General features: G+C 39.1%; 2 non-coding genes and 1 pseudogene across 2 annotated transcripts; all 3 read left to right on the forward strand.

Moving 5' to 3' along the window:
• The first annotated feature begins 6,262 nt into the window (after nt 1–6,262).
• TRNAF-GAA (transfer RNA phenylalanine (anticodon GAA)) lies at nt 6,263–6,335 on the forward strand. Its single transcript has one exon. It is a non-coding gene; the product is annotated as a tRNA-Phe (tRNA).
• Nucleotides 6,336–12,795: 6,460 nt separating this feature from the next.
• On the forward strand, nt 12,796–12,877 carry TRNAS-AGA (transfer RNA serine (anticodon AGA)). Its single transcript has one exon. It is a non-coding gene; the product is annotated as a tRNA-Ser (tRNA).
• A 247-nt stretch (nt 12,878–13,124) lies between these two features.
• Nucleotides 13,125–13,649, forward strand: LOC126062308 (etoposide-induced protein 2.4-like; annotated as a pseudogene).
• Nucleotides 13,650–14,086: the final 437 nt, after the last annotated feature.

The following is a 14,086-nucleotide window of genomic DNA, read 5'->3' on the forward strand; positions in this document are numbered from 1 at the left end:
TTCAACACTGGGAAGTACGCATCGTATTTTATCTTCTATTATGGAATCCTACATGCTTGCACGAGTAAAATTTGTTTTTCCTGAACCTGTAAACTTAGTTCTCATGTAAGAATGAAATTGTGGCACTTCTTCATAAAAGTTTGTATTTAAGCCAAGGGGGTGAGCCTGCACTAATTTCTTGGATGCCTTCGTGCAATCTTTATCAGATATATCCTCACTGTTTAAGAAGGAAAACCTATTTGAAAGAACTTCATATACATTCTTCCTCTTTTCATGCAAGATGCAAGTGTGTCAATGATGGTATATTTTGTGGTTAGGAGAAATTGACCTCTGGCTCTCAATGATACTTCTGAGGTGCTCCTATGATTTTGTTTCCTTCTAATGCATCTGTGATGGAGAACTGCTTGATAATCAGTATTTGGCAATATTTATATTGTTGTGTTTTCAAAACCTTCTCTTAAATTATGTAAATACCCTATTAATAACTGGTAGAGATCTGTGCATGCCTTTAAATTTACTTCTGAATCTTGGAGACCTTGACTCTTCTGATGAAAATGCTGCAATATGTTATTCCACATAACCAACACAGGCACATACTCTAGTGTTTGTATTTTGTTGACAATGTCTTCAGCTTCTCTTTTGGCATCTCCTTTTTTGTGTCTGGTCTTCAGCAATACTTCTAAGGCATCTAGAATCTCATTGTACTATTCCGGGATTGCATTCATTGCTACAGCATGCACTTCCCAACATGTTTTAGAAAGACAATTTAATACTCAGTCACTGACTAAATATCTTTTAAGACATGCCCGTTGGTTAGCAGAGGTAGCAAAAAATGTGGAGAGGAACTGAACAGTACAAAAAACCCAACTGCTTCCAGACAACAATCTGTTGCAGCTGCATTCTTCAAGATGAAGTGAATATGCAATACATGGTATGAAAATGGTATATTCATTACCTTCTAATATTTTCTGTTGTATGCCTTTATCATTGGCAGCATTGTCATAGGACTGGCCTCTGCACTTAGAAAAAACAGTTTTGCATACTTCACGTAAATAGTAAAGTACTTGATTTGTAATTTCTTCATCCATATGACTTTTTAAGCTAGTAGATGTGATAAATTGCTTAACAGATTTTCCATCTATGGAGATAAGTATCTTAAAATAATACTTAGCTGATCTGTATGAGCAAGATCAGGAGTGGAATCTACAGACAAACTCAAATATCGAGCTATACTTACGTCACTGAAAATAATTGATCAAACTTTATCATTTATTAAGTTTATTAATTATCACATGTTGTTTTAGACATATATGATGGCTTGCCCTCTTTAGTGTTCTCATATTTTGAGTTGTGACCTGCTAAAAATGGATCAAACTGAGAAACAAGCTCAAGTAGACCTTAAAAATTTCTGCTTTGTGGGCCCCCAAACACTTTCTTTCTCAAAAAGACAGTCCACCTTCAGTGATGGTTTTAATGAAAGCACCAACGCATTGCAAAACGGCTTTCCAGTACTGACGTTCTTCATTAATTTGTGTTACCAGTTTATGAGTTAAGTGAAAACAGTGTCTTCAGTTTAAATATGACACCATACAATCTCTGTTTTCACATTTATCAAACATGTTCAAGTTGCTAAATCCATCCATAGCAAATCAAGAATTAAATGATTTAGGACAGAATAGTTTGCGAACAACTGAGAGAGACTCCTTCTTATAATTGTCACCATTAGCTTTGCACCCTAGAAGTATATTCTGGCTACAGAACCTTGTTTGTTTACTATCCAGATTATTTTGACAATGAATTTTCAAGTGGTCCACTGTGATGTTGACAATCACTTGGCCCTCTTTTGATCCAGTAATTACATCATTAGAAGAAAAATTATTTTGCAAAGCAGGATCTGTATTTCTCTTATTTATGGGATCTGCAGATATGACAATTTTAGATTCTAAAATAGTTCCACTTTCTACACCATTATTAATTTTTTCTTTTAACTACAGCAAGGAATGGATGCAGAATTTAGAACAAATTCTATTATATTCATAATGCTATTAGTAATTTCAGCACTAAGAGGTACCAGTAGAATGATTTGCACCCATTAAAACCTAGTGTTGAAAGGACAAAGTCTCTTCTGATTCATTATGTTTTAAAAAGGAAGTTGATCTTGGAATTGTCTTTAGGAATTCACAAATCTTTTTTCTTTTTATCTTCTGTGAGCTTTCATTTTTGCAATCCACTTAGTTTGAATTTAATTTTTTTAACTTGCTTGTACCATAGCAAATAAATTTGAATAATTGAAAATAAATAAAATTGATAAAAGAAGTAAAATTTATAAAATAAAATTTACATTAAAATTTGAATGTTCACACTAAAATTAATATTTGAAAATCAATAAAAATTTAGTTAACAATGTGTAATTTTGTTCTTCAGGTCTGAGATAGTCAAAAGAAATAGTACTTACAAGGTAGTCAAAAATAATTTCATTCATTTGTGTACAATGTTTGTTGGTGGGCTCTTTGCATATCTCCACAAGTGTTTTTGTCTTGAAATAACACCTAAAAACTTGCCCACTGACTTTTTGTACTTTGATATTGCATCTTCACATTTCATTGTACTACTGTTGATACCTGAACAGGGATAAGAATGATGGCGAAAAGCATGATACAAATACAAGGGTATGCTCAATTTGAAGATGCATTTTGGCTTGTTGAAGATGCATTTTGGCTCGCTTTGTGCAGGACCAGATATATCATGAGTCACATGACTATAGTGCTGCTGGCATGTTCTCACATGATCTACAAGAGAGAACTAAATGTGAGGCTATACCTGATCTGTCTGAAATGAAAAGGAAAATATAACTGTTATTGTATGTAAAATTTATAAAATAAAATCAATATAATTTAACACCCTGTCAGTTCCCTTCGAGCATGGTGCTTGCTTTTCCTCGTATCTTGTCTGCTTGGCATCTATGGGTCCCTGTTTTGTTTTGTTGATGCCCTAAGCACATGCTTATTGGGTAATCTGTCCCCGGTCCTATAGGTCTAAACTGAAGATGTTGGCAGAGTTGCTTTCTTTCTGGAGACACTGGTGGAGAATTCATTCCTTGACTTTTCTGGCTTCCAGAGGCCACCCACATTCTTGGCTCATGGCTGCATCATTCTGACCTCTGCTTCAGTTGTCTCATTTCCTTTTCTGACTCTGGCCCTCCTGTCTTCCTCTTAAAAGGACCTCGTGATTATATTGGGTCCGCCCAGAAAATCCAGATTCATTTTCCCATGGCAACATCCTTAACTTAATCAAATCTGCAAAGTCCCTTTTGCCACGTAAGGTAACATACACACAGCTTTTGGATATTACTACATGGATGTCTTTGCTGGGGCATTATTACACCTATCAGAGGCTGCCCTCTGATCTCCAAATATTCACATCTGACCCACATGCAAATCATTCATTTCATCCCAATACCTCCCCAAATCTCAATCCCATTACAGCGTCAACTCAAAGTCCAAAATGTCATCAAAATCTCTTCAGCTGAAAAGTCCCCAGTCTTTTCATTTCAATTGTCTAAATTAGGTCTGGATGAAGCTCTGGGTATAATCCATCCTGAGATAAAATTCCCCTGTATCTGTGAATCTGTAAAATTCAAGAAACAACTTATCTGCTCCCCAAAATACAATGGCAGAACAGGTATAAGATAATAGTTACAGACATTCCAATTTAAAAAAGGGATGAAATTGAAAGAAAAAAAAAACAGTCACTGGTCCCAAGTAATGTCTAAATCCAGCCAGGAAAACAACGTTAGCTTTCAAGGCCTGGAATGAATGCTCTGTGTTTTCATGGCTCTGCCATCGGAGTCATCCTTTCAGAGTCGTCTTTCCATTTTTATGAAATAGAAAGCATGTGTTTGCAGCTGAGCAGTTTCATCAGACCCTTTCATGCCTGAGGAATATTAGGAGTGTGAGATAGGTATTGAGGGGTATGTGATTTACTGAGGGGGTTGCCTTTAGGATGGGAAAGGGAAAGTAGCCAAGCATTAATATGTCCTTGGGTGAAGTCTGGATTTGGCCTGACCCATGTAGCTATGAGTCGGAATCAACTGTAGGGCAATGGGTTTGTTTGTTTTTATGTGACAGGGGAACTGGGGTATAAACCCCATGACAGAATTGTCCTTGAGTCAAGGGGTTTGGACTTTTGCACCTTCCATCCCCTTCAGTCAGTCATTGAGTGTTACTGGGAATGGAATGGTGGCATAATCTCCAAACCAAGGCAATTCACTGGAGAAGGTCACAGGGATAAACCATTGCAGGGTTGGGGGAAGTGGGTATAAACAGAAAGTGGGAAAATTAAAGAAGTTGGTAGGAGTACTAAGATCATGTACTACTGAAAAACAATTAGATGAGTGGAAGATACTCTAGGTTTGTAATTTTATATCTGAAGTGTGAATGTCCCATGTGTCATCTCTTAATTTAAATTGAGGCTAGAATCACATAGAGTGAAATGCAGTTCAATGAATAATACATATATATACACCATGGAACCAACATCCAGACCAAGATAAAGAAATTTTCACCTCCCAGGAGCTCCTTTGTACCTCATCCCAATCAATTCTAATTTTCTGACCTCTACTAGCATAAATTACTTTTTCCTGTGCTTTGAAAAATAAGAAATAAAATCATATAGCACATGTTCATTTTAGTATGGGTTCTTTCACTCAATATGTTTTTTATTAGATGTACCCATACTGTTTCTAGTAGCAGTATTTCTTTCTTATTGCTTTGTCATATTCCATTGTGTGAATACTGGAATCAGACCTTTTTCATTCGTTTTACTCTTACTATACAATTCAAACGGACAATGCTGCTATGAACATTCTTGTACATGTTTTTCAAGGGCAATAGCATGCATTTTCCTAGGGTCTAACTGCAGCTGTGAACTTGCTGGGTTGTAGGTTGTATGTATATTTTATTTGAGGCAAGATTTGCAAATAGTGTACCAAAGTGGATATACCAGTTGACAGTCTCGTCAGCAATCTATTAAAGTTTCAGTTCAGGATTGTCAGAGACACTTGGTGAAAGGTAGTATTATTTCATTGTATTTAATAATTGTGTTTATGTATTTTTTTAGTGAAGTATATGTTTAGTCTTTGCTATTTCTCATTTATTTTCAGTCTTTTTTTCTTAGTGTTTCATAGGAGTTCTTCAAATAGTCTACATAAGGGTTCTTTGTCAAATATAAGTATTGAAATCTTCTAGACTGTGGTTAATTCCCTATTGTTAAGGAGAAGGTGGCTTGAAAAACTTTGTAAGATGAGGAAAAAAAAGAAAAAATGGATAGGGAGAGAAGTGGAAAAAACAAAAGAAAGTTCCATTACATCTTTCCTGGTGGTTGCAGAAAAAAATGGACAGGGCAATTTACTAGGGTAGGAAACTTGGAGTGGGATAATGGGGTGGAATGTCCTAGGAAGAGAAGGTGTTTTTGGTCTGCAATTTCTTTACTTATTTCCTGGTGCAGTTTAGAGGTTTAAAAATAGTGAAATTTGAAACATTAGATTTTCTATCTGATCATCTATTGAATTTACCAAAACCCCTTAGAAATATGGCTAATATTTCAAGGAGGATTTTCATGAAGCTTCTGTCGTGAGAGAGTTGTGGCTTAAGAGGAGAGTACACTTTCCTTGAGACGGCTTGAAACCGTGCACACTCATCTGCTTTTTACAATTCCCAACAGCTCTGCACGTCTCTCCTTTTTCAAGTATGTTTTGCGTACTCATACTTATTAAACACATTACCCGATGGATTGCCTTGAGATGTTTCCCCGTTTCTACTCCGTGTTTCTCCTTACCACCCAGGGCGCCCGTGCCAACACAAGGAAGACAAAGAAAAGGAAGGAAATAGAGAATCAGAGTTGGCTTGCTCAGGTTTTTCTCATTTCGAAGCCAGAAGCCCGCCACGCCATCAACTGGCTCACTAATCCTCTGTTCCCTTTTCCAGAGTCATGGAAGACAAATTCAGAAAAAGGACTGAAAAAAGAGAAAAAGAACAGGCTCGATCATTTCGTTTGAAATTCCCTTAGTTTTCCGAGCAGTGCTTGGGGCGTGAAAGAGCCAGAGGTTACCAAGCAGAAAAGCATAGCCCCGTTTTACGTATTCCTCCCCTTTGTCATCTTGTAATAATGTAGAGCAAATTAAGAGTAAATATTTGAAAAAACAGTAGCCATGATCATGTTTTATACCAACGATTTAAACAGAACTTTAGAAGTTGCTGAAATAGATGAAATAGTTCAGTTGGGAGAGCGTTAGACTGAAGGTCTAAAGGTCCCTGGTTCGATCCCGGGTTTCAGCAACTCACTTCGGTTTTGCATAACTGCATTCTTAAAAAACAATGTATTCCAAGGCTTTGGAGTCTAATAGAACTGTACAGCACAAGTATCCGACGCAGAACTATAGAAAAAAAGAGAGAGTTGTGGCTTAAGAGGAGAGTATCCTTTCCTTGAGATGACTTGAAACCGTGCACACTCATCTGCTTTTTACAATTCCCAACAGCTCTGCACTTCTCTCCTTTTTCAAGTATGTTTTGCGTACTCATACTTATTAAACACATTACCCGATGGATTACCCTTCCGAAAAGGTCTGGAAATCTGCTTCCTTAAAAATTGTTGTTGGTTGCTATCCAGGCGATTCTCACTCATGTTGACTCCACGTAATCTTAAAAGAAGCAGAAGGCCGTGACTTTTCTTCCGGTAAAACCACCAATCTTTAGGTTAGCCCAGACTCAAGCCGGTTACCGTCGAGTCGATTCCGACTCATAGGGACCCTATAGGGCAGAGTAGAACTGCCCCATAGAGTTTCCAAGGAGCGCCTGGCGGGTTTGAACTGCGGATCCTTTCTGGCGGGTTCGAACTGCGGATCCTTTGGTTAGCAGTCCTAGCACTTAACCACTACGCCACCAGCGAGTCAATAAAAAAAAAAAAAAAAAAAAAAAAAAAAAGCGAGTCCATAGGAGAGTAGAATTGACCTATGGAGTTTCCAATAGAGCCTGGTGTATTCGAACTACTGATCTTAACCACTAAGCCCCCAGGGTTAGCATTCAAGTGCAATTGTGCCCCTGGTCATCCGCAAAGATTAAACCAAAAACCCAAAACCACCGTGGTGGAGTAGGTTACGACTCACAGCTGTAATCTTTCCCGGAGCCGACCAACCGCCTTCTTTCTCCCGCATAGGCGCAGGTGAGTTCAACCGCCAACCTTTTGGTTAGCAGTCCAGCCCCTAACCACAGGGCACACCTTACATATTACAGCCAAAGAAAACTTATGGAGCAGTTCAACTCTGCAACACATGGGGTCTCCATCCATGAGTTGGATGTATTTGATGGCAATGGAGGAATACCCATCCAGCATCAACAGGGAATGCTTTACCTTCCCCCATTCCAATTTCGTGTTTTCCTTCTGTCTCCCACAGTGAGAGCCCTGGTTTCCAATAACCTCAATACGTGTACTCATTTTCTCAAGCCTAAAATTTACACGAAATAATATCAGAATTGCTACACCCATAGCATTATTTAAATTAAAAAAAAACTACTACATAGAGTTTAACATTTACTTACCATTCTTGTTTACAATGAGGACAAAGCACTAAGGAAAACTTTTACTTGAATCTGTTCTCTCTTTTTTCTCCTATGTGGATATGTTATGCTTTTGAAATACATTAGATTTATTTGTTCCTATTTGTATTTTAATTTTAGAGTATTTTCACAAACGAGTTAGTTTTATTTACTTATTTGCCTCCCTAAAACATTGGTATGTTTCCAAGAGTCAAAAGAATACAGAAAATTATATTCAGACCAGTCCAGGAAAATGTTTATCCTGTAATTCACCCAGGTGATGGAATGGAAGCAGGTTCCGGGCAATCTGGTGGAAGACCATCAACCAGGAGCAATATCTTTCTTCTTAGCACTAAGGTATCCTTCTCTAGGTTTGCTCGTGTCCGAGAGAGCACAGCGTCGGGAGTTTGGAACCAGTTGAATTGAACATAAAGTGAATTTATCTTGACTTAGTCCTAAAAGACTCTGAAAACAGTCCTGAAGACTCCTATGCAGTAGGTAGGGTCTTGCTGGAGTTACAGTTGTGTGGTAGAACGTGTGCTTAACATGCAACAAGCCCTGGGTTCAAACCCCAGTATCTCCACTTTTCTTTTCTCGCAATAATAATAATAAAAAAAAAAAACCCAAAAATCTTACTCTCAGAAACTTACTTCTTTCCTAAGTTGACTTGTTTTGGCCTTGGTGTTTCTTTATTAACTAACTAGTTGAGACGATGATGCTCACTTAAATTTATTTGTTGTCATTTCTAATATCCATACATCCTCTTCAAGCACTCTCAACAATCACTGATACAAGGGCCACTGTCTGCACCACTCAAAGACTTAGTGGTCCCTTGAAAGGGTTTGTGGGAAAGCTGAATGCAAAGAGGCTCGAGAATCTGAAAGAAGAAAAACCTGCTCTGTGCTTGGGAAAAATCAATGTTCCTTCTCTGGGATGGAGAACACAGGATTCTCACAGAATGTCAGGGAAAGGAGAATTAATTCCTGCAAAAGAAGAGAGCCATTTTTTTGTCTCATATCCTTCTCTGGCATGTTCTAAAACACTGAGAAGTAGATGTTTAACCCAGGTTTGGGCTGAGGAGGCAAAGACTCGCTGCCAAGTCTTGTCAACCTCTCATTCACAGACACGGATATCGAGACATGGAGATTGAGCAGGCGGAAGCCATCAAAGATCATAGCAAAGTCTTTGTCCATCTGTTATGAACTCTTGAGGAGGCTGCCAAAGAAGAAATAGAGCGCAAATCCTAAACACTCATGGGTCAAAAGAGGGGAGCACAGACACATTAACCCAGAGACCTCAGGTAAGGTCTACATTGTTTCAGGGCAGTTGCCAAATCCTTGTGGAATGATTCTGCATTTCCCTATAAATATTTTCAATTATTGATCCTGAGAATAAAAATAACAATCTTAATGAATCAACATGAATTCAACCATGCAATCTATAAAATATGAACTAAAATGCTTTTCGTGTTTTGAACTAAACTAGGAGAAAATCTTTTAGGGGACCCTGTAGAGGTAGGCTTGAAGCGAGGAAAGGGTTAGTTTCTTCATAGAAGGGGGGATGGGTTATGGTAGAGGAGATGAGAAGCCAAGAGTCCTGAAGTTCTTTTATAATGCATTATCCCCTTTACTCTTCTTTCCAAAAGCTGTAACTATCTGCTTTTTACCAGTCTGTCACAGGTAATCCCTAAGCCAATTTTGAGGTCACCTACCTGATTGCCAGGGACTAACCTTCACTGACTCATACTCATAGTGGCCCTATAGGGCAGAGTAGAACTGCCCCCACAGAGTTTCCCAGGAATGCCTGGCGGATTCAAGCTGCTGATCCTTTGGTTAGCAGCCATAGCACTTAACCACCAGCCACCAGGGTTTCTGAGTCGGAATTGACTCCGTGGCATAGGGTTTGGTTTTGGTTTGGTAATCTTCATTGCCTCTGTGCCTATACTAAGACTGAGGAAAAGGTGGCTGAGTATGTAATCATGAGCAGTTGTATAGTCTTTGGCTTTCTGTGGTCACAGTTCCCCTCTTTAAACTTCTTTTGAGCTAAGAGCAGGATGTGAAAAGTAAAGGGTCCAGAGAGAATTTCTTTAGAAAAAAGTTGAGTTTCAAGAGGTTTCATTTAAGAGTTAGGAATATAAGGAGCAAACAAATGGGAACTTTCTTTATTATTATTATTTGCATTTCAAGCAAGACCTAGTAAACTTCCCCAGTCTCAGCGGTGCTTAATATCAAAGCTGCCAGGCCCCTCCTGCTTCTGCTCTCAACACTGCTCTCACCACATCCATGCATGGAAATCGTAAATTCCTGCAGCTGCCAGGGCAAAACCAATAGTGAAGAAGTCTGAATCACAAAATAAATAAATAAATTCAAACTTGCTTGAGCCCTCCACAGTGCTCAGCCTGTCTACCCCGAGAAGGAAAGAGCAACGAATCACTCTCAAAGGCAAGGTAGTCTTGAGCAAAACGAACTGATTCCTTTTCTGGGATAATCCTGTTTCTCTTTTCCTTGTCCTCTTCCTCTCTCCCCTTTTTCTCCTTCTCTTCCTTTATTTCACCCCACTCCCACTCTTTACTCTGCATTAGCTGATACTCCTCTCTCTTTCCTCATGTGCACTCCAGAATGTTTTCACAGTAGTTCAGCACACTCCTAGTCCCGTGCATGCCCATTTTAATCTCTGTATTGAGATTCACGTGTAGTTGATACCCTTTTTAATCCTATCAGTTGATGATTTTTTCCCCTGTATGCCCAGTGTAAGTTCTCCACAGCATAGGCTGAGGCTTTTTCAGGCCAACTGCAGAGCTGGCACAAAGGGAAGGCAAATGAATGTTTTGCTTGTGAGACAGAACCCCCACAGTGCTGTATTCTTTACCTGGAGTCCCCCCCTTCAGGGTTGTATTGGAAAATTATTTCCTTTGCTGTACTTCACCCCTTCCCCCTCAGCTTTGAATTTGAAGCCTGCTTTTTTTTTTTTTTCCGCTTGGAAGTTATATATACACCCCATTGCACCTACATAGTATGATTAAGAATGTTGCAGACAAAACTTGTGTGAACTCCCTACTTGTAAGCCCTTGGTGGATTCATTTGTTCCTATTCGTATTTAATCTTAGACTATTTTCACAAACACTTGAGTTTTTATGAAACTTGGTGAGCAGTCTTGGGAGCAGTAACCACGGACCGACTCCATTTCCTTGTACAAAGAAATAAAGGTGCCTTTTTGTTCACCCATCTCGGTCTCTCATTTACTGGCCAATAAAGTCATGCCAAATAAGAACCCGGGGTTTCCACCTGGTAACACTAGAACTGAGAAGTCTTGGACCTCACGCCGGGCAGAAAGCAGCTGTAAAAGAATCTAAAATATTTTTTGGAGGAAATATTTTAAAAACTTATATCTGAAATTACAGTCACAACCAAAATGTGGTTAAGGCAGAAAGCCTTGACTCCGCTCATCCGAGACTGAGGTTTGAGAACCTGTTCAGGCACATGGAGGACTTTTACTAAAATTCACTTTGTAAATGGTCTTCAGCTGCTGCGATTTCCTCATTCATTCCTGAGAGGCTGATTCTGAACGATGAGCTGTCACCAAATGGAGACCTTCTTCTTTATTTTGCATACTCTTCTTTGTTTTCAGTCACACCTGACGCCCGTTTTTAGACCACAGCTCTCTGGCACATACACTACTTGTCTTCTGGCTTCTCTAGCCTCCTTAGCCTTGATTCACATATGTAAATTAGAGTTACAAATAAATAATAATAATTTTACTTCCGTGTTTAGCTAAAGGAGTCCTTGGGTGGTGTAAATGGTTAACTCACTGGGCTGATAACCCAAGAGCTGGATGTTGAAATCCACCCAGAAGCACTGGGAAGAAAAAAAACAGCCATTACAAACCCTATGGAGCACAATTTTACTCTGCCACACAAGGGGTCGCCATTCATCAGAATCACCTCTAATCGACTGGTTTGGGTTTGTTTTTTGTGTGTATTTGTTTTATTTTAGCCAATAATGGCAAATTATAAATATGGAAAGCAGACTTGATTAAGATCACGGTCACTTTGAAACAATAAATTATAAAAGTAAATAATAATACTTCTCAGATTTTTATCTTCTCTTGGGTTCTAGGTGTCCAACAAATTTCACAATATCATAAGCAGCAACAGAGTTCTACTGCTTGATCATTAAGTGGCCAGCTCCACATTCCACTCACCCAATTCCTGAAATTGTTTCTACTTTATTTAATTGGAAGAGTCCAATATTCTGGCACAGTCAAATTGATACAGAAGTTTCTAAAGCCCACAGACAGGTAAAACACAGCTCTTAGAAGGCATCAATCTGCAGACCAAAATTTGAACAGCACTAACGAAGAGATAGGATCTACTGGGGGTGAGACGATATCCAAAGAAATCCTTTCTTCTTTTTAAGTTGAGGCTTGGTTCATGAAGAGGAAAATGCATACAACTTATTCAGCTTAATGACTTATTACATATGTATGTCTCATATAGCCAACATTCAGACCAAGATAAGAAATTTTTCAGCTCTCAGAAGCTGAAATTGGATTTGTATCTATCCCAATTAATTCCAATCTTCTGACCTTTACCACTGTTTTCCTGTGTTTTGAAATACTATAGGTGGAATCATACGTGTTCATTTCAGTATAGACTCTTTTGCTCAACATAATTTTTATTAGATACATCCATATTGTGTCTAGTAGCAGTAGTTCCAATTTATTGCTGTCATATCCCATTGTATTACTACTGTACATCACAATTTTTTGTTCATTTTGCTGTTGATGTACATATAAAACAACTAATGCTGCTGTGAACATTTTTGTACATAGGGTTCAAGGAAAATAAGCCTTCGTTTTTCTCGGGTCTAAATGCAGCTGTGGAGTTTTAGGGTTATAGGTCTTATATATATTTTGTTTCAGGCAATATTTCTAAATAGTCTACAAGTGTGAATGTGTCAGTTGACAGTCTCATCTGCAATGTAGGAAAGTTTCAGTTGTTCCATATCATCAGCAACACTTGATATTTTCAATTCTTTTATCTTCAGCAATTTTGGTGGAGGGGAGTATCATTTCATTGTGTTTTAATCTGCATTTTCCTTATAATTAATGATGTCCAGCACCCCACCAGATCAGCTACAGGACTGGCTGCAAGGGGCACAGGTCCAATTCCATGTGGGAAAAACAAGTCCTTGGTAAGGCAGCCGTAGTCGTGGCCGAGTGGTTAAGGCGATGGACTAGAAATCCGTTGGGGATTCCCCGCGCAGGTTCGAATCCTGCCGACTACGGACTATTTGGGGCGCTGGGGGTGTATTGGTAAAGAGTGGCTCCTTGGAAAGCGCATGGGTCACTGATCATTCCGAGTCCTAGTTTGCTCCACTGTGACGGTTTTTAGTTTATTTTAGTTTTGTTTTGCTTTTTAGGTCTTCTGTGGCCCTCAGCCTTGAACGTGCCGAACCCGCGCTTGACAGAGCTGCCTTCGTAAGAGATTTCGAGGCATTTCTCTCTCCCCGTGTGGTTGATGGTTTGGGCGGTGAAGAGATGGTTGGAGGTGTCAAAATATTTCTCCAGGGCCTTGCCAGGGGAATCAAGGACTCCATCTGGGGTATCTATACCATTTCGAAGCTGGACGCTCCAATACTGTAAAAGAGGGAGGAAAAGCACAGAAGAAGGTTAGTAGCGACCTGACGCAGAAAGGACCCCAGAGTACAGAGCCTAAACAAGACAAGTGAGCCACGTATTGCTGGTAGAATTTTCCAGTGCTGCGCTTGGAATGGAGGAATATTCTGCTTGAGTCCCCTCTTGTTTCATCAAGTGTTTATTCCTGTGATTCAGTCAGTAACAGCACAAATTATTGGTGATCTATCACTATCGAGACGTTTGATTGTGGCTGGAATTCTTCCTCACGTCAATTTTCAGTGCTCTTTGGATGCTTCCCTGTTCGTGCTTAGCAAAGTTGTCAATGTCATTTGGTTCCAAAATATAGCTGACCAGGCATTTGAGGTATCAGAGAGGAAGGTTCACCCATTCCCTAGTGTCATGGATTACACCTCAACATAAAGAAAACAAAAATCCTCACAACTGGAACAATAAGCAACATCATGAAAATGGAGAAAATATTGAAGTTGTCAAGGATTTCATTTTACTTGGATCCACAATCAACACCCAAGAAATCAAAAGATGTATTGCATTGGGGAAATCTGCTGCAAAAGACCCCTTAAAGTGTTTAAAAGCACAGCTGTCACCTTGAGCATTAAGGTGCACCTGACCCAAGCCATGGTGTTTTCAATTACCTCATATGCATGTGAAAGCTGGACAATGAATAAGGAAGATCAAATAAGAATTGATACCTTTGAATTATGGAGTTGGCGAAGTATACTGAATATATCACGGACTGCCAGAAGAAACAAAATAATTTGTCTTTGAAAAAGTACAGCCAGAATGCTCCTTAGAAAAAGGATCACGAGACTTCGCCTCACATACTTTGGACCTCTTAA

The sequence above is a fragment of the Elephas maximus genome, chromosome 1 (genome assembly GCF_024166365.1).
Source record: "Elephas maximus indicus isolate mEleMax1 chromosome 1, mEleMax1 primary haplotype, whole genome shotgun sequence".
Classification (NCBI taxonomy): Eukaryota; Metazoa; Chordata; class Mammalia; order Proboscidea; family Elephantidae; genus Elephas; species Elephas maximus.